General features: G+C 34.9%; 1 protein-coding gene across 2 annotated transcripts in view; it reads left to right on the forward strand.

Annotated features, from left to right (window-relative positions):
* Window positions 1–20,373, forward strand: part of fj (four-jointed box kinase) — a 904,662-nt gene that overhangs the window by 293,368 nt on the left and 590,921 nt on the right. For both annotated transcript variants that reach the window (XM_069829476.1, XM_069829477.1), the window contains exon 3: window positions 16,673–16,732. The gene's annotated coding sequence lies outside the window, so the exon portion shown is untranslated. The remainder of the gene's footprint in view (window positions 1–16,672; window positions 16,733–20,373) is intronic.

The raw sequence follows: 20,373 nt of genomic DNA on the forward strand, positions 1-20,373 counted from the left end.
ACGCCGGGAATAACAGCGTCGCGACTGTAGAGTTTACATTTCATAATGATATCTTCTGGAAGATAAGCTTCACATAAAAAAGTTTCTCTTAGCATTGTTACGTAGTTTTATTGATGTATGTATATGTTTCTCTATAAGAGACAAAAAGAGGGAGATTGTTTTAAGTTATGCCCTATTATAATATGTACAGGGACATCATTTTATTTCTACTTCAATTTTTATTGTACCTGAGTTTTTCAATGTACTTCACTCCCACCCCTTCTACTAATGAAGTTCCAACTCCACACAGAACCAAGACCGCAGATAGTAAGCAGTACTGAGTTACTGAGTATAGTACGTTCCAGAAATATGTTCGCGTTTTCCAGTGACGAAAGAGCTTTCAATATTGAATCATATTTTCGCACAGGTACTGTCCGTTTGCCTACGTCGCATCCCGATTTCCCCCACCTGCTACTGCTCGCCCCTCTGTAAAAGCTGGGCTGTCTTAGCTCTTTTCTGAAACCATTAATTTCTCTTAGGAATTGGACGTTTACGTAATATTATACAGCTGTTTAATTTAACTTAAATAAAAGGGCCTCGTTAAGTAATTAACTGTCACGTGATTTCCTCCCTTTCTACAATCCTGCGGCATAACCACTTGGACGGACAGTAGATAGCATGTCTGAGTAATTTTATATTTTCGGGTCGGGCAGAAGTGAAGATTGAATTCACAGTACGTAGAGTAGGTACAGAATTATTTCAACATGAGTTACTAGTACGAAGGACGAAACTGGCAATTGGAATTAGATGCAATAGTCTATAGTGCGATAATATGCACAAAAGAACTGAAGCCTGTATCGAAATGAGCGGCCACCATTTTCAAAATTGTGTTTAAATATTCATATTATGATTATTTTTCAATTTAAGTTCTTTCTCTATATAGTACGCTAATGTGCTGTAGACAGTATACACTGCATAATGAATACGTTCGCATGGATAACTCACTTCGTGAGTAAAAACACTTATTCTTAATACAGTACTGTACTTTTATTAAAGAAAAACCTAATGAAAATTATCAAACTCAAAATCGCGATATTTCCTAGTTTACGTAAATGGATGAACTACTTCTCTTCCTTCCTATACCTAGTAGTGTTTTACGCCAGTATCATGGAACTCCAGTCTTGGAGGGGGGAGCAAGCGGTGTTTCCGGTTCTCTAAAGGTATAGACAGGTTAATATTAAAAATGTTAGTAAAAATAAAATGATGTCCCTGTAGTAACCTACAGTTGAAGCCCTATACAACTCGGCCCGAAACATCGCGGATATGGATGTAACACTTTAAGAAACATGCCCCCGAAAATACCTTTATTAAATGATCATATTTCGATATACTGTACCGCGGTAATGCTATAACGGGGGGAGAAGGTAAATGATACCCCCATAACCCCGTTATATGGGGATTCTATGGTTTTGCTTTGCCCCCCCCCCCCAAGGAAATGGTTCTCTCTCCGCCTATGGCAACGACTGAACTCGGTCGGGGCAAGTTACCTGGTTGAGGTTTTTTCCGGGGTTTTCCCTCAACCCAATATGAGCAAATGCTGGGTAATTTTCGGTGCTGGACCCCGGACTCATTTCACCGCCATTATCACCTTAATTTCATTCTGATGCTAAATAATCTAGATGTTGATAAAGCGTCGTAAAATAACCCAATAAAAAACAACTGAACTAGTCAAAGAACAAATCAGAACTGAAGGGCGCGGAAATAAAATACAAACCTCTCTGTCACACTGTTTCTAATTTAAGTTTATTTTTAACTGAATTTCGACAATGCATTAATGCTGAATTTCAACACTGCACTGAATTTTATAGACTGCATTCATAATGAAAAATATAAATTAAATGTAGCATATGTAAAATGCTCAAATCAAAATTTTATTTTTCGCGTCATCTGAATTCGGTTAATCCGGAAATTCATAAAATCGCCATTCCATTAATCGGGATTGTAGTGTATTTCCGTTTATACATACTTCGAATTGCAAATAACCCAAGTTTTAAACGCTTTTCGTGAAATACTGTGTACACATATTATTGGACGTTTATATGATACATCTCTGGGCATATAGGGGAAGGGAAAACAAACGTTAACGCATTTTGAGAGTTCATGACAGCCTATTTCTGGTTCCTTATGGTCGTTGGCATGTTCTTTTGTACTTATAATAATAAACAAATATTGGTCCCTCCTATTCAATAAATTCCATGACAGTTCAGAGTGAAGTCTACGCAGTGAACAAACAATTTATTTAAAATAAAAGTTTACCATTTTGAGTGACGGCAAATTAAAATAGGGCATTTTCAGCGGTCCACAAATTGACAAAATTATGGTTGACTTTTTATTTGAGGAAAAACTTTCCTTTACAGAATAAAATGCCATGGCGCGCTTTCAAACATGTTTGCTCAAATTTCCTTGGAAATTCTAGGGCAGACAACTACATAGAACTTGTTGTGGAGACTGTGTCAAGTGCATATGAGAAAATGGGGTGTAATATATCTCTCAAAATACACTTCTTACGTTCTCATTTGGATTTCTTCCCTACTGTCGCCCTCGGTAGCGTAGTTGGTATAGCGCTGGCCTTCTATGCTCGAGGTTGCGGGTTCGATCCCGGCCGAGATCGATGGCATTTAAGTGTGTTTAAATGCGACAGGCTCATGTCAGTAGATTTACTGGCATGTAAAGGAACTCCTGCGGAACAAAAATTCCTGCACACCAGCGACACTGATAATACCCTCTGCAGTTGAGAGCGTCGTTAAATAAACCATAATTAATTAATATTTCCTCCTAACTTTAAAGCGGTAAGGGACGAGCATGGGGAAAGATTTCATCTGAAATGGAAAGGCGATGTAAATTAAGATCATCCAGCGTGCTTGCAGACTATTGTTGGTTCTTTGTAAAACACAGTCCCGGGTCTGTTATAAACAGCAGTCATCCAGAAAATTGTTTTAAATATATATGTATGTATGTATGTATGTATGTATGTATGTATGTATGTATGTATGTATGTATGTATGTATGTATGTATGTATGTATGTATGTATGTATGTATTTATTTACACTGCAAGTGGGCAAGCACCCGGTGGCAGTGGTATATACAATATTAACAATACACAATAAAATGATAACCAATACACAATAAAATGATAACCAATACACAATAAAATTTACAATACACAATACAATTTTACAACACATATACAATTTTACACACAATACAATAATAATACACAATACAATTTAACACAATAATAATAAAACATAAAATAAAATACCTAATTTTACAATACAACCTACATAATTATCTATAGGTCCTACATAAGTTTCAATAGTCTTTCACTTTACTCTCATCTCATTCCCTGTAGTGGCACTATGACGCATTTCACTGACACTTTAGCACACATTTCACTGACACTTTAGCACACATTTCACTGACACTTTAGCACACATTTCACTGACACTCTGTAACACATTTCACTGACACTATAGAACACATTTCATTGACGCTATAAATTATCACTGATCGGAACTGTTCACTGCACTGTAAAACCATAACTTCACTGACTCACCTCGCTTCACTGATACAACAGTAAATAAGTTTAAATTTTGATATTTTTCTCATTATACAAATTCAAATTCAAATTTCAAATTTATTCACAATTTACATTTTAAATTAATACATATGAATAGATACCCGAAATGAGCATATGCTCGTGCTAGGGTACAGTCCAGTATTCTACATAAATTTTACAGAGATCAATAATAATGTTGATGATGGAAATAATAGTAACATCAATAATAATAATAATAATAATAATAATAATAATAATAATAATAATAATAATAATAATAATAGAATAACCGTGACTAAGATGATACAAAGATAGTAATACAAATTATTAATAATAATAATAATAATAATAATAATAACAACAATAATAATATTAGTAATAAAATAAAAATATTTACAATAATAAAAATAAATACTAAGACGGATAAAATAAAATATAAAATCACTTAGCGAGAGATAACACAACTGAAATAAGCATATAATAACCAGGCAAAAAATGACGAACTCGAAAATCAACAGAGAAGTTCGTTGTATCGCAGACGACAGCAACCGCCGTATTGACATTGAGGTATGCATTATTGGTAGTAGGGGGGAGCCGAAGGTCTACGTAACTGCCGTTCTCTTCGAATCTTCTCATATAATCATGGGAAGTTAATGCTGAAAAAACAAAATGTCTACGAGTCAAACTGTTCATTATTACCAGGATAAATACAAATAATACTGAAATATATTAATCAAGTTTTAGTTATAGATCTCCCCTTTTGTGCAACAGGTAACGTATAAAATATTTTACGAATGGCAGGGAAAATATAAATTTCAAGAACTCTCTAGTGACAGAGATAGTGACAAGGACAATCAAGTGTATCTGTGGCGATGCTAAGAAATCATTTATTGGAGATATACACTGTTATTAATTAAAGATGATCTATTAATTTATTACAATGTTTTATCTTATAGGTTACATGCATCAGGTAAATAAATAAATATTAGTAACATATAATGCTAGTAACACTTAAAAAAATAATAAAATTGATCAAATATCATACAAACATTTTCACTTTATTTTTAAACTTAAGAATGTGTAAATTTCTTAGGTCTGGATTATTTTTCAATACTGCATTGTATAGTCTTGTTCCATAATTCCTACTGAGTCTTAGTTCAGCTGTAGTGTGGCATTTAGGTTCTACCAAAAGAATTGGGACATTTCTTCTGGTGTTATGTATATGTTTTTCAGTTATAAAATTCATTCAATTTTTGTGAAAATAAATTAGTACTGTATGTTTATATATTTGCTCAATTTTTAGTACTTGGAATTCAGAATAAATAAATTGTGTCGGATAATCAAGTGGTTTATGCAGACAAATTTTGATGATACGTTTTTGTAGTAATGTTAATGGAGTTAGGATAGTCTTTGACATTCCACCCCATCCTATTATTCCGTATTGAATGACTGATTGAAACAAGGCTAGATAAACATAATACGCATGAAATATTTTTATTGCTGATGTGTTTTAAACTACGTAACATAATTTTTGTATCCAGTACACATTTTTGGAGTATTTTGAGGCATTTTGAATCCCTAATGTGTTGTAATTTTACCAGTAGCAGTGAAAAATTAAAGAAAATGAGTTTTTCGTAAGAAAATTCAATTCATTTTCCCCGGAAAATGGTACGTGATGGGGCAATTTCGATTTTAAATTCAGATTTAGGGCACTCATGTCAGTGATATTCACCTATTTTTATTTCGGAGCAAGACAAAAAGTAAAAATGTGTTGTTCATTGATCGGAACTTTGCACTTGTCTCGGAATGAGTTCTTCGTGGAGTTACAGTTCTGGGTTGGGGCCTACTATCCCACTCTCGAGTCCATGCCCGTGTTCCATAGCCTTTCTTTTTATTATACTTTGTATTGGGCACTTTGGAGAAGTCGTTATAATCTCGGGTTTCGAAATATTGACCCCTGGCGCGTTGTAAGACTGAACCCTTGACTCAGTGCATGGCGACGTACTAAACCCCGGACAGCGACAAGCACAAATAAAAGAACAAGCCTTCAAGAAAGAGAGAGACGCGGAGAATGAGTTGGAATGAGACCTAAAATAAAACTGCCTTAAAGGAATTGTCATATAGATGAGAAATTTATGAATTTCATATTTTTAAGCTTCGGAAAGTGGGCACATTTCGTGTCTAACACTTTGTGATTGGAAGAAAAGAACACCCTGGAGCTCTAGCGCGAGATAATTGACTTGAATAATTGAAATTCCCTTCATATCACAAACGGTGATCTGCTTTACTTCTTACGGGACCAAAAATGTTGTATTATTTACCATAGCAAATGACAGTCGGGCAGATATAAACCACACAAACAAACGACTGTTATCGGCCGCGAAAGGAATATTTATCTGTTCATGTCTTGTAGCTATTTCCTTTCATAGACATCCAATAACCAGTCGATCACCGTGGTGATCTGAACTTGAAGTGATCGTAGACTGCTACTGGTCCAATTAGCTCCTGCATTTTACAAAAGAGGATCAGAGTTTGATGCCAGAGAGATTGTAGGAGTTTCGTAGTGAATAAAGCGTCTGTAGGTGAGTTTTCTGAGGCCGGCAAAATAATGTTTTACTACAGGGACATCATTTTATTTTTACTTCAATTTTTATTGTACCTGAGTTTTTGAATGTACTTCACTCCCGCCCCTTCTACTAAGGAAGTTCCAACTCCACACAGAACCAAAAACGCAGATAGTAAGCAGTACTGAGTTACTGAGTATAGTACGTTCCAGAAATATGTTCGCGTTTTCCAGTGACGAAAGAGCTTTCAATATTGAATCATATTTTCGCACAGGTACTGTCCGTTTGCCTACGTCGCATCCCGATTTCCCCCACCTGCTTCTGCTCGCCCCTCTGTAATAGCTGGGCTGTCTTAGCTCTTTTCTGAAAACATTAATTTCTCTTAGGAATTGGAAGTTTACGTTATATTATACAGCTGTTTAATTTAACTTAAATAAAAGGGCCTCGTTAAGTAATTAACTGTCACGTGATTTCCTCCCTTTCTACAATCCTGCGGCATAACCACTTGGACGGACAGTAGATAGCATGTCTGAGTAATTTTATATTTTCGGGTCGGGCAGAAGTGAAGATTGAATTTACAGTACGTAGAGTAGATACAGAATTATTTCAACATGAGTTACTAGTACGAAGGACGAAACTGTCAATTGGAATTAGATGCAATAGTCTATAGTGCGATAATATGCACAAAAGAACTGAAGCCTGTATCGAAATGAATGGCCACCATTTTCAAAATTGTGTTTAAATATTCATATTATGATTATTTTTCAATTTAACTTCTTTCTCTATATTGTACGCTAATGTGCTGTAGACAGTATAATATACACCGCATAATGAATACGTTCGCATGGATAACTCACTTCGTGAGTAAAAACACTTATTCTTAATACAGTACTGTACTTTGATTAAAGAAAAGCCTAATGAAAATTATCAAACTCAAAATCGCGATATTTCCTAATTTACGTGAATGGATGAACTACTTTTCTTCCTTCCTATACCTAGTAGAGTGATTTGTGTTTTACGCCAGTATCATCGAACTCCAGTCTTGGAGGGGGGAGCAAGCGGTGTTTCCGGTTCTCTAAAGGTATAGACAGGTTAATATTAAAAATGTTAGTAAAAATAAAATGATGTCCCTGTATAAGTAATTCAAAATACGAATGCATTAGAAGAATATTTTGCTAAGGTGACACATACTTTCTCATTAGACGTCTTACCCTTTACACAGTTCAGCTTTTTTACAATGTTATGAATGATTCTCGTCTCCAGCAGGGATGCTATGGAATGTTAACGAAATGGAGAAATGCTGACGGAATGATGTAGATGTCTGATATGGGAAAACGGGAGAGCCCTGAGAAAAACCCCAATGCGATCTTGAGGACTGAATACTGCGGCTTTCCAGGGTAAAAGAAGGTTGGAATTTGATCCCGTCTCGTTACCTCCATTTAATTTCACGACCTAAAAAGCGTGGGAATCCTACCTTTTAGCCCCCTATTTGCCTCAATGGCATCTCCCAATTGGAAGGGTATGAGTTTGATTCCGGGTGGAGACCAAAGCTTTTATCATAAGCGACAAGACGAAAGCGACAATATCAAATTGACAGTATTGTAGTGATAGACGGCTCTGATTGGTTGAAATTTAAACGGATTGTTACACTTCATGGGATTCCTGTGGCGACTGAGTGGTCAGAGATTGTCAGAGACGATCCGGGTTCCAGTCCCGATCAGACTTTAGATTTTTCAATGACTATTACATTTTTACTGCGTCATAATAGTCTACTTTTGACCAATAAAACATCATGGAACGACGTGTTTCAACCAATCATGGCTGCTTATCCTTCAATTTTTATCACCTTCCTAGCATTTGTTTTATCACCTCCCTAGCATTTGTTTGTTTTTATCATCTCCCTAGTAGCTATTTGTTTCTTTATTTGCCAACATTGTACTTTCAATAATTGTACCTTTTTAAGATGATTCATGTTTATTTCATCATCCTTAATTAGGCCTAAAGCTTTTCTATCATTTATCTTGTTCATATTATTTAGTTTATGTTATAGCTCCTGCTGTATGAGATTATGGATAGTCACGTTTCAGAGATTGTTTAATATATATATAGATAATTGAAGTGGAATGCATGAATCAACAAAGCCTTCTTGTCTGGAACGGTCCATCCTATTGACATGGTTAAGCCATTTTTGTCTATAGTGGTTGAGATGTTCATAAATAGATGTAATTTTCAATTCTTTTGCAATTAGTTCATTCCTTTTGTGGTCAAGCAAGCTGTAGCCGGCAGTCCTCCTTAGAAATCTCATTTCCGCGTTGAACATCTGAGTTTCGGCTAGTCCAGGCCTCACTACCATACATGAGGACAGGTCTTGCTAGAACTTTATATTCTTTTAACCTGGTATGTTTTTGGGTTTTCGTGGTTGTGAAAACCTGGTTGATGGTTCTTGAGGCTCCATTAAAATGTTGAATATTTTCAGATATATCAGTAACAGGTAAATATGTCAAATTATAACCTAAATATTTAAATTAGTTTACCTGTCCTAACGTATGGGTTCCAATGCAAATTTTATTCCTAACTGGCTGTTTACCTTGGAACGCCATAATTTTTGTTTTGTTTAGGGAAATTTTCATATTGAAATTTTGTGCTATTATATTCAGGTGATATATTGAGTATTGCAGCTCGTCTTCATTTGTAGCAAAAAGAACCTGATCGTCTGCATATAATAATGTATCTAGAGTACAATTTCGGAAGAGCGGGATGTTTCCATGAATTGTTAGTCGCCAATGTCTGATGTTGGAGTTGATGTAGGCTATATATTGAATAAAAGTGGTAAGAGGGGGCATCCTTGACGAACTCCACAGTTTATCGGTCTCCATTCGGTATGTCCTGATCCAATAGTAATTTTGATAGTATTGTGGTTATGTAATTCGTAAACTGTTCTTATAATTGCGTTTGGAACTGAATCATCTGGCAAAATTTGAAAGAGCTTATTTCTGTCAACACGGTCGAAAGCTTTTTCGTAATCAATAAAAGCCAAGTGAGTTTCTTTATTAAATCCCCTATGTATTTAGATCAAAATCTTCAAAATAAAATATCCATCTGCTCAAGATCTGCCTTTTCGAAAACCGTTTTGATATTCTCTAGATAAATCAAAACCTCTAGTGAGATTACTGTAGAAAAATTCATAGTACCACTTGTGGCGGACAAGGTCGCATTGGGGTTTTTCTCGGGGCTCTCCCGTTTCCCCACATTAGGCATATACATAATTCCGTCAATATTTCTCCATTTCGTCATTATTCCAAAGCATCACGACTCGCGACGCACGGAGGGGCTGGCCTAAGGACGATGGGAGGGACTGTCGAAACCTGGGTACGCAGCGAACCTTAGTATAGTCAACCTGTGTGACGTTTAGCGCAATAGATCTTGAAAGGTCGCAGTGCTGGGTCGTAGTGTCCTACCTTAAGAAATTCCATTCCATTCACTTCATTGGTGAATTGGTACATTAGCGGAATGATTATTAAAATCTCTTTTCTCTGTATATAGTCTTTTCGACATCTGAGAGTTTCAAAGATAGTGTAATAAAGACATTATTAAGGGCATCAATATATTCAAGCAAATCAGCGCTATGGTAATATTTTGTACTTGAAATCTGATGGTGGGGGGGGGGGGTACGAACCCGAGCCGAAGCCAAAAGACTACTTCACGGTGTGATGAAATCACTAGCGTAGAATTAGCTTTTGTTGATGCCTCTTGGATCTCTCTCGGACATAAGTGAATATGTTGTAATTTTCACTTTAAGGCATGACTCAAGTTTACGCCTGACAGATGGCTTCTCTGCTTTCTATTTTTTATGGTACTTATTAGGAAACGCTTCTCGACTTCGATACGGTGAGTCAGAAATTGGAGATTCCATATGCGCTCTAAACTTTAGTCCTTTCTCCTGAGGAAGATCTTGGACATTACTTCTAGCAATCCCGATGAAATATTTTTGTTAGGTTTTATAGGAACTGGTTACGTCCTTGGGATTCAATCCAGAGACATGGCGGAACATTTTTCGTTTCCAGAATATTCAGAACGGCTCCAGATCAACCAAACCTCTTGTCAAATGGAGTACTTCATATTTTACGAGGGTTAAAGTGTCGGAACTTGTGTCGACCACATTACATTACTCCGTCGATATAGAAGAAAGCCAATACTTATCTAACACGCGGAGTAAGTCCCCTGCAATCGACAAGCATCATGTTTAGGTAGAGCAATATTATGAATAGTAAAAAATCGGTCATATAGAAATGGGTATTTAAGAGTTGTTAATTCTTTATACGAAGTGAATCTGACACAACGTTTATATAATTTAATTTAATTTTCTAGAATATATCTTTATGAAATACGTTAATATTATACATGTGTATATATATATATATATATATATATATATATATATATATATATAAACGAGTAAATGAGTGAATGGATAAAAAATAAATAAGGAAATAAATAAATAAATAAATAAATGCATGAATGAATGAATGAATGAATGAATAAATAAATGAATAAAAAATAATAAAATAAATAAATAAAAAATAAGTAAATAAAAATATAAATAAAAAGGAAGTAAATAATACATAAATTGCAACTAAATAAATAAATAAATAATAAATAAATAAATAAATAAATAAATAAATAAATAAATAAATAAATAAATAAATAAATAAGAGGAAGGCAGAAATTAGGAACGATTGGAGAATGCAAAATTTGTAATGAAAAACTTGCCCTTAAACTATATATTAACAATAATAATAATAATAATAATAATAATAATAATAAAAATAATAATAATAATACTAATAATAATAGTAATAATACATATTTTATTCTGGAGAGTTGAGGCTGTAAGTACATAAGAATACAACGTTTATACAAGAAAAAATATGAACTTGTATAGTAACGAAAAATAAGAAGCAACAAAATATGCATTAGCTAAAAGAATATTGCGTAGTGTAGTAAACTTAAATATTTAATATATATTATTTTAATGTACCGAAGTACATATGATATTTCCATGCAGATATTCTGCGTCATCATACGATGAAAGAGTGATGGAACGGAGAAAAATTCTCTCCGGCGCCGGGATTTGAACCCGGGTTTTCAGCTCTACGTGCTAATGCTTTATTCACTAAGCCACACCGGAATTAAGACGGCGCTTATTCCGTCGGATCCCAGCCAACTAGTCACTCATATCGAGTGCACCTCAGCACATGTGTGGACTTCGGTCCTGCGTTCATAGACATCTATGACGTAGTGCAGAGGGCGGCCACTAGAGGGAACCCAAGAGTTGGAGCTTAATCTGAGACGATTCTAACCGGCGTCGGGGTTGTATCCGGTGTGGCTTAGTGGATAAAGCATCAGCACGTAGAGCTGAAAACCCGGGTTCAAATCCCGGCGCCGGAGAGAATTTTTCTCCGTTCCATCACTCTTTCATCGTATGATGACGCAGAATATCTGCATGGAAATATCATATGTACTTCGGTACATTAAAATAATATATATGATATGCGTAAATCACTTCGTGATTTAAGACGGCGCTTATTCCGTCGGATCCCGGCCAACTAGTCACTCATAGCTATCGAGTGCACCTCAGCACATGTGTGGACTTCGGTCCTGCGTTCATAGACATCTATGACGTAGTGCAGAGGGCGGCCACTAGAGGGAACCCAAGAGTTGGAGCTTAATCTGAGACTATTCTAACCGGCGTCGGGGTTGTATCCGGTGTGGCTTAGTGGATAAAGCATCAGCACGTAGAGCTGAAAACCCGGGTTCAAATCCCGGCGCCGGAGAGAATTTTTCTCCGTTCCATCAGTCTTTCATCGTTAAATATTTAATTCAAATTAAATTAAACAATTACTAGATAAATTAGTTACCTACAATCACTAGTTATGAAATGTCTAAGATATTGTGCGAAATTACAAGAATTTATCACGCCGTGTGCAATTCAATCATCAACCTTCAAAAGAAAATCACAAAATCGCCTAATAATTTTCAGTTATTGAATCTTATGATATCGTATGTAACATAAGCCTATTTAGTGAGATTTTAAATCTGTTGCAAGTATTTCAAGAATCTTCAATTGGAAACGCCAAGCTCTTGCATATGTGAACAATGAAGGTAGGTATAATATTCTATCCGTGAATATCGAACTTAGATCTCTTAAGAATAAACATCGCAAGCATACCGGTAAAAAGCATTATGCCATGCCATAGCACTCCTTTGTTATAATGCAAAGTTGGTACCACTACAACAGCTTACAGTAAAATCAAGGCCTGCTCTTTATTACCGACTTTTCATGTTTCATGGTGGCTTAGGGAAGCTGGACGGAACAATGAATCCTTAAACGTGGTTCAATGAATTCATGGTCTCTGATATAAGCAGTAGCGTTCCGAGAAGAGGTGCATGAACTCAACTATTTCCGTATGCTACTAGGATGATAAACTATCTGATACGTAATAGTAGTTTCCTTATTGCTTAAGTATGCAAACGTGACACCTAGGAAACGACAGCGCATTTTCAACTCTATAAACATCTTGTCAAATTGCGACAAACTAAGGAGAAAAAATAAACACTTGAATGTGTATAATAAAGTAATGCAACATACTTACTTACGTATGGCTTTTAGAGAATCCGGAGGTTCATTGCCGCCCTCATATAAGTCTGCCATCGGTCCCTATCCTGTGCAAGATTAATCCAGTCCCTACCATCATATCCCATCTTCTTCAAATCCATTTTTATACTATCCTCCCATCTACGTCTCTTCCTCCCCAAAGGTCTTTTTCCCTCCGGTCTCCCAACTAACACTCTATATGCATTTCTGGATTCGCCCATACGTGCTACATGTCCTGTCCCTCTCAAACGTCTGGATTTAATGTTCTTAATTATGTCAGGTGAAGAATACAGTACGTGCACTTCTGTGTTGTGTAACATTCTCCATTCTCCTGTAATTTCATTCCTCTTAGCCCCAAATATTTTCCTAAGAACCTTATTCTCGAACACTCTTAATCTATGTTCCTCTCTCAAAGTGAGAGTCCAAGTTTCACAACCATACAGAAGAACCGGTAATATAACTGTTTTATAAATTCTAACTTTTAGCTTTTTTGACAGCAGACTGGATGACAAAATCTTCTCAACCGTGGTTTCCTGTTACGGTAGGGTGTGTTAATGATTGTATAGAAAAGAGTGTGTATTCTGAAATTCAATTGAGTGTTTAAGAATGAATTTCAGAACACACACATCATCATCCAGCTATGTATGCAATGGAGGCGAAAAGGAACTGACCATTCTACCCCATTATCTTCTGTCTTAGTTGCCTCATAAGTGACGCCTTATGTGTCACAACCTGTCTTCGGATAGTTGACTAAACATCATCATCATATTATTATTATTATTATTATTATTATTTTCTTTCATCATCATCTTTAATGAACACTATCATCTTCTTTCATCTTCACCATCATCTTCTTTCATCATCACCATCATTTTGGCTACCGGCAAAGTTCAGTCAGCTGACGCGCTTTCCTGCCGATCCAGAGTTGCGTTCGGGCGTAGGATCGATTTCCGCTTGGGCTGATTACCTGGTCGGGTTTTTTCCGAGGTCTTCTTCAAACATAAGGTGAATTTCTGGTAATCTATGGCGAATCTTCAGCCTCATCTCTCGAAATACCATCTCGTTACCACCAATCCCATCGACGAACCTAATAATTGATGCAGTGTCGTTAAATAACCAAGTAAAAATCACCATCATCTTTTATCATCATCACCATCTTCTCTCATCATCATCATCATTATCATTTTCACCATTATCTTCTGTCATCATTGGTCATGATCATGATATCATTATCTTCAATTTCTCCTTATATTATCACTCACGATCATGATCATCATTATCTTCAGCTTCCTCTTTGATCATCAGTCATGATCAAGATCATCATTATCTTCAACTTCTCTTTTCACCATCTTGTTTCTTCTTTTGTCATCAGTTATGATCATAATCATTATCTTCACCTTCTCCTTTCGTCATCTTGTTCTTCTTTCATCATCAGTATGATCATAATCATCATTATCTTCACCTTCTCCTTTCATCATCTTGTTCTTCTTTCATCATCAGTTATGATCATAATCATCATTATCTTCACCTTCTCCTTTCATCATCTTGTTCTTCTTTCATCATCAGTTATGTTCATAATCATCGTTATCTTCACCTTCTCCTTTCATCATCTTGTTCTTCTTTCATCATCAGTTATGATCATAATCATCATTATCTTCACGTTCTCCTTTCATCATCTTGTTCTTCTTTCATCATCAGTTATGATCATAATCATCATTATCTTCACCTTCTCCTTTCATCATCTTGTTCTTCTTTCATCATCAGTTATGATCATAATCATCATTATCTTCACCTTCTCCTTTCATCATCTTGTTCTTCTTTCATCATCAGTTATGTTCATAATCATCGTTATCTTCACCTTCTCCTTTCATCATCTTGTTCTTCTTTCATCATCAGTTATGATCATAATCATCATTATCTTCACCTTCTCCTTTCATCATCTTGTTCTTCTTTCATCATCAGTTATGATCATAATCATCATTATCTTCACCTTCTCCTTTCATCATCTTGTTCTTCTTTCATCATCAGTTATGATCATAATCATCATTATCTTCACCTTCTCCTTTCATCATCTTGTTCCTCTTTCATCATCAGTTATGTTCATAATCATCATTATCTTCACCATCTCCTTTCATCATCTTCTTCTTCTTTCATCATCAGTATGATCATAATCATCATTATCTTCACCTTCTCCTTTCATCATCTTGTTCTTCTTTCATCATCAGTTATGATCATAATCATCATCTTCACCTTCTCCTTTCATCATCTTGTTCTTCTTTCATCATCAGTTATGTTCATAATCATCATTATCTTCACCTTCTCCTTTCATCATCTTGTTCTTCTTTCATCATCAGTTATGTTCATAATCATCATTATCTTCACCTTCTCCTTTCATCATCTTGTTCTTCTTTCATCATCAGTTATGTTCATAATCATCATTATCTTCACCTTCTCCTTTCATCGTCTTGTTCTTCTTTCATCATCAGTTATGATCATAATCATCATTATCTTCACCTTCTCCTTTCATCATCTTGTTCTTCTTTCATCATCAGTTATGATCATAATCATCATTATCTTCACCTTCTCCTTTCATCATCTTGTTCTTCTTTCATCATCAGTTATGATCATAATCATCATTATCTTCACCTCCTTTCATCATCTTGTTCTTCTTTCATCATCAGTTATGATCATAATCATCATTATCTTCACCTTCTCCTTTCATCATCTTGTTCTTCTTTCATCATCAGTTATGTTCATAATCATCATTATCTTCACCTTCTCCTTTCATCATCTTGTTCTTCTTTCGTCATAAGTTATGATCATAATCATCATTATCTTCACCTTCTCCTTTCATACTCTCGTTCCTCTTCCATCATCATCATTATCATCATTATCATCTTGTTTCATCATACGCATCTTCTTCCTTCATCATCGTTATTTTCTCCCTTCATCAAACTCACTCTGGTTGAGATTTTCCCGGGGTTTTCCCTCAACCCAATACGAGCAAATGCTGGGTAACTTTCGGTGCTGGACCCCGGACTCATTTCACCAGCATTATCACCTTCCTCTCATTCAGACGCTAAATAACCTAAGCTGTTGATAAAGCGTCGTGAAATAACCTACTAAAATAAAATAAATAAAAATCAAACTCACTTCTTCTTTCGTCATTATCATTTTTGTCCTCTTCGTTCATCATCATCATCATCATCATTTTCTTTTACCATCATTATCACCATAATATCTTCTTCCATTATACTCATATCCTATTCTTTCATTATCATCATCATCATCATCATTTTCTTTTATCATCATTATCACCATAATATCTTCTTCCATTATACTCATATCCTATTCTTTCATCATCATCATCATCATCATTATCATCATCATTTCATCATCTTTATCTTTCATCATCATCATCATCACCAACGTCATCTTCATCTTCTTTCATCACTATCATAATTTTCTCTCATCATAAATATTATCTTTTTTTATCATCAACATTTTCTTCTCCGTTTTCTTTCATCATATTTTTCTTCTTCTTTTATCATTTTCACCTTCTTCTTTCATCATCGTTTCCATCACTATTGCATTCTCGTACTAAAGTTTCATCGTAGTTTCATCTCATTGTCAGCTTTATCTTTTTTTTTTTCCTTCAAGCATAATACTTTTCTCCTTTTCTTTCATTTTAACATCATTAAAAATTACTTTGTTTCCCTTTTCCCGCCATTATTTAATTATCATTGCATTCTTTGTTGTTCTGCCTTCAGTATTAACTATTATCTACACCAAATTAATATTTTTTTCATACGTCATTCTGACTTTTATTTATTAATACTCGTATATTGTTTCAGAACTCGAATGCGCAAGATGGCGTCCGGCTACATTCTGTAACAACTGCTACCCGTGGGAAGGTGAGTAAAAGCGCTGTTCTTGTATTTCCTCATTGCTGGATTTGTTGTTGCGGTGTAGCAGGCCCGCCAACTGCACAGCGCGCACATGTATGATCACTGGAGCGTCTAAGCATTCAGGGTCTTCCTGCCCCGCTGTAACCTACACTCCACCACATACACATATGTACTTGTTACTTTAGACATGTTCGGCTTCTCGGCCGCGACAAGTAGCCTATCGGGTCGCACCGAGCTACAGAGTTGATTTTCAAAGCGTATACTCGAAAGAATACGAGATACGTTTCTGTATCACATAATATGTTATATGAAGTTTGGAAACTTCTCCCATTTAGTGTACGGTTTGTATTAAACATATTTATTTTAAAGGAAGCTCCACTTGTTGGATTACCGGGACGAATTTGCTATATCATTTAAGTTGAGATCAGAGGCCTTGTAGGCTATTAACCAATGTTCAATTATTCATCTTTATTTTTTTTTCAATTCATTTATTATATTCCATAGATCTTACATGAGCAATGAAGCTTTAAGATGTGGAACAAATCAAAGTTTTACAATAGTACAATTAGAACTTTTACAAATTTTTACAATTTTTACAATTATTTTACAATTTTTACAGTTTTACAATTTTGTAATTGTCTACAACTTTTTACAATATTTTGGCGAGATGTAGTGAGATGAGGTGAGGTCCGAGGATTCGCCAAAAGATTACCCGACATTTGCCTTTTGGTTGGGGAAAACCTCGGAAAAACCCCAACCAGGTAATCAGACCAATGGGGTGAAAAGAAGTGAGGCCGAGGACTCGCCATAGACCATCCAGCTTCAGTCCCACTGCTGGGGAAAACCTCGGAAGGAACCAATGAGACCAAAGGGGGATCCAACCCAAGCCCGAGCGCAGCTCCGGATCAGCAGCAGTGACTTTATCTCAGAAAGTATTATAGACATCTCCATGAAAATTTTACTGCTGATTCTTTATCATCTTAAGACGATGAGCTTTCTAAATTCTACAAGTTTTTTGCTTGACAGTTGAAATTTTTACTGAATATGCATATCAATATCGTAATCACACATGGTAAATTTCAATCTTTTCTCATAAACACATTTTTTTTACTTTTTTTTTCTTAATCAAAATCCTATTTCTAAAAAAAAAAGTAATAACATTTTTTTTAATCAATTCTTTTCTTAAAACTAAAACTGCATATTGTGCAATAGAGCATTAGTAATACCCTACTTTAATTTGTTAATTTGTAAAAATAAGTATAGTATAATTTATTCAATGTGTAAACATTAGTCTAATACAACAAAATATACAGCTTTACGTATAATTCTCTAGCAATAAAACTATGCTGAATACAGCCAATCAAATGCTCCATTTCACAACAGAGCTATTAATTAATAAGTACACCAAGTTTTATCACTCTAGCTTCAACTACTAAGAAATAAAATGAATACTTGACGTAGAAAACTTCTTTCTTTTACGATAGTGCGTGAAGTTGCAGTTTACCCGCTGTTGTCAGTGTCTGAAGTGAGCCTTTAAAATACTAGTGCGTAAAAAGTAACTAATCACTAGGGTACGAATTTTTAGGTCGTTAAAACGTAATTTTAGGTGCCTAAAATAGGCTTAAAAGTGTAGGAAAGAATTGAAAATAGGCTCTAATAAAAATAATAATATTTTATTTAAAAACATGTTCCAAATCATCAGGAATTCACTTCTAGAATTTAATAATTTTAAATGCTCATACACCGTTACCACCACTACTACTAAAAGTACAAGAACAACAAATATCTAACTAGTTATATATAAACTAAACAATTAAATGTGAAAAATAAGTTTTAGGCATAAATTAAGTATACAAACAAGTCAAATATAAACAATTTTTATCAAGTCTTGTCCGTTAATGTCCATAATTAGCTTCACAATAAATTACTAACACTTTTTCTAAATTTTCAACTAAAAAACAATGCCGTCCGTCACTCAACACAAATTTGTATTCCGAAAATGAACGCTCCACAGCCACTGAAGTAACAGGAGCGTAATTCAATTTTGACACTATTTTGACAGGAATGTTACATTGTAAATCCGTGTTCTTCCCTGTTAGGATATCTCAGATAGATAGATAGATATTTTGCGGGCTACCGGGGCTACCGGCGGTAGCCCAAGGAAATTACAAAAGAAAAAGTTTATAATATAACATAATGTAATAATTTTGTATTATTAGTTTTACCATAGTAATTAAAATTAAAGTAATTGTTAGATATATTTTGTGTAATAATAGGGTCAGCGGTAGCCCAAACCCTTTAACCAGTATACGCTTCAGATTCTGAAGCAGTACGCAGGTCCTTCAGTCCTACATTTCTCTGCAGAACTTGCTCCAGTTTATCCCGTACTTTATTTCCAACATAAACAATTTTGGAATTTAAAATACGAATTTTCGAAGTAAGAATGGGTGTTTCGACCTGTTAGAGATAAAACATACTTAACAGGTCAAAGTAGGCGTCGTCAAAATAGGCATTTACCAATTTTAGGCATAGTTTTATATGAAACGTGTACTTGCAAGTTTTTATGAACTTATCTTTTAAGTATTAAAATATGTTTTTACCTAAAATCTGAAGTCTACCAATCACTAATCACTTTAGACACTGTTATTGATTTTACGCACTGCGAAAGAAAATGTAATATTCAATGTACAAACTTCATTCAATAAGAAATTAATGTATTACCTCGATCATTCATTACTTAAATATTACACGGAACACAAATAAGTAACAAATTTAACATTCATATCTACATTTTAGCCCTTATTATTCTGAAGTTACATATAGTAGGATTGCAACAAGATTCATCATTCAACTGTTCTTAACCGCTTTGTTGATTGTATGGCGGTTTATGATGGAGTATCATAACCTCATTTAGTTTCAGCAGTGCGTTTCATTCTCATTATGCGTCTATACGAATGAAAAAAGGGGAAAATAAAAAAGAAAAGAAAAATGGAAGAAAATAGGAATAGAAAGAAACAAAAAGAAAAAGAGACTGAGAAAGGAAGGAAAAGAAAACAGTGAAAGGAAAAAGAAGGCAAAAAGAAAAATCTAAAATATGAACAATATAAACAAGAAACGAGCGACATAATAAAGGATAAGGGAAGAAAATGACGTGGCGCAAGAAAGACTCGGAAAGATGAGTTATACCTACACATAGAATAAAGATTTTAAGGAAGGAGCGTAGGTAATTAGAAAATAGGGAAGTAAAAGAGGAATTTATCATAATTTTAGAATCAACTAATGCATTTCGTTTTTTGTAGAATATAAACTTGATATCGAGAATTCACTTTACAAGCGTTTCCCGTGCACATCTGTTCTATCTCCTGCCAAACAGCTGTAGGGTGGATGTATAGCTACGGTGGAATGTAGGCAATTCAATCTGCACATTCGCTCAGTATTCCCACCAGAATACGAATAATGAATTCGTGTGTGAAACGGTTGGAATGTAAATGGGAAAAGAATGAATTTTAAAGTCCAGTCACTTTAAGATTATTCAATACGTGCGAGATTAGTTACTTTCCTGTTTCTACATTAGTACTTCAGAGAAATTTTAAATTTAAAATTGAATAGCCTATAGCAGTTACTTTTTTTTTTTTAGCAAGATAGCA

The sequence above is a fragment of the Periplaneta americana genome, chromosome 6 (genome assembly GCF_040183065.1).
Source record: "Periplaneta americana isolate PAMFEO1 chromosome 6, P.americana_PAMFEO1_priV1, whole genome shotgun sequence".
Lineage (NCBI taxonomy): Eukaryota > Metazoa > Arthropoda > Insecta > Blattodea > Blattidae > Periplaneta > Periplaneta americana.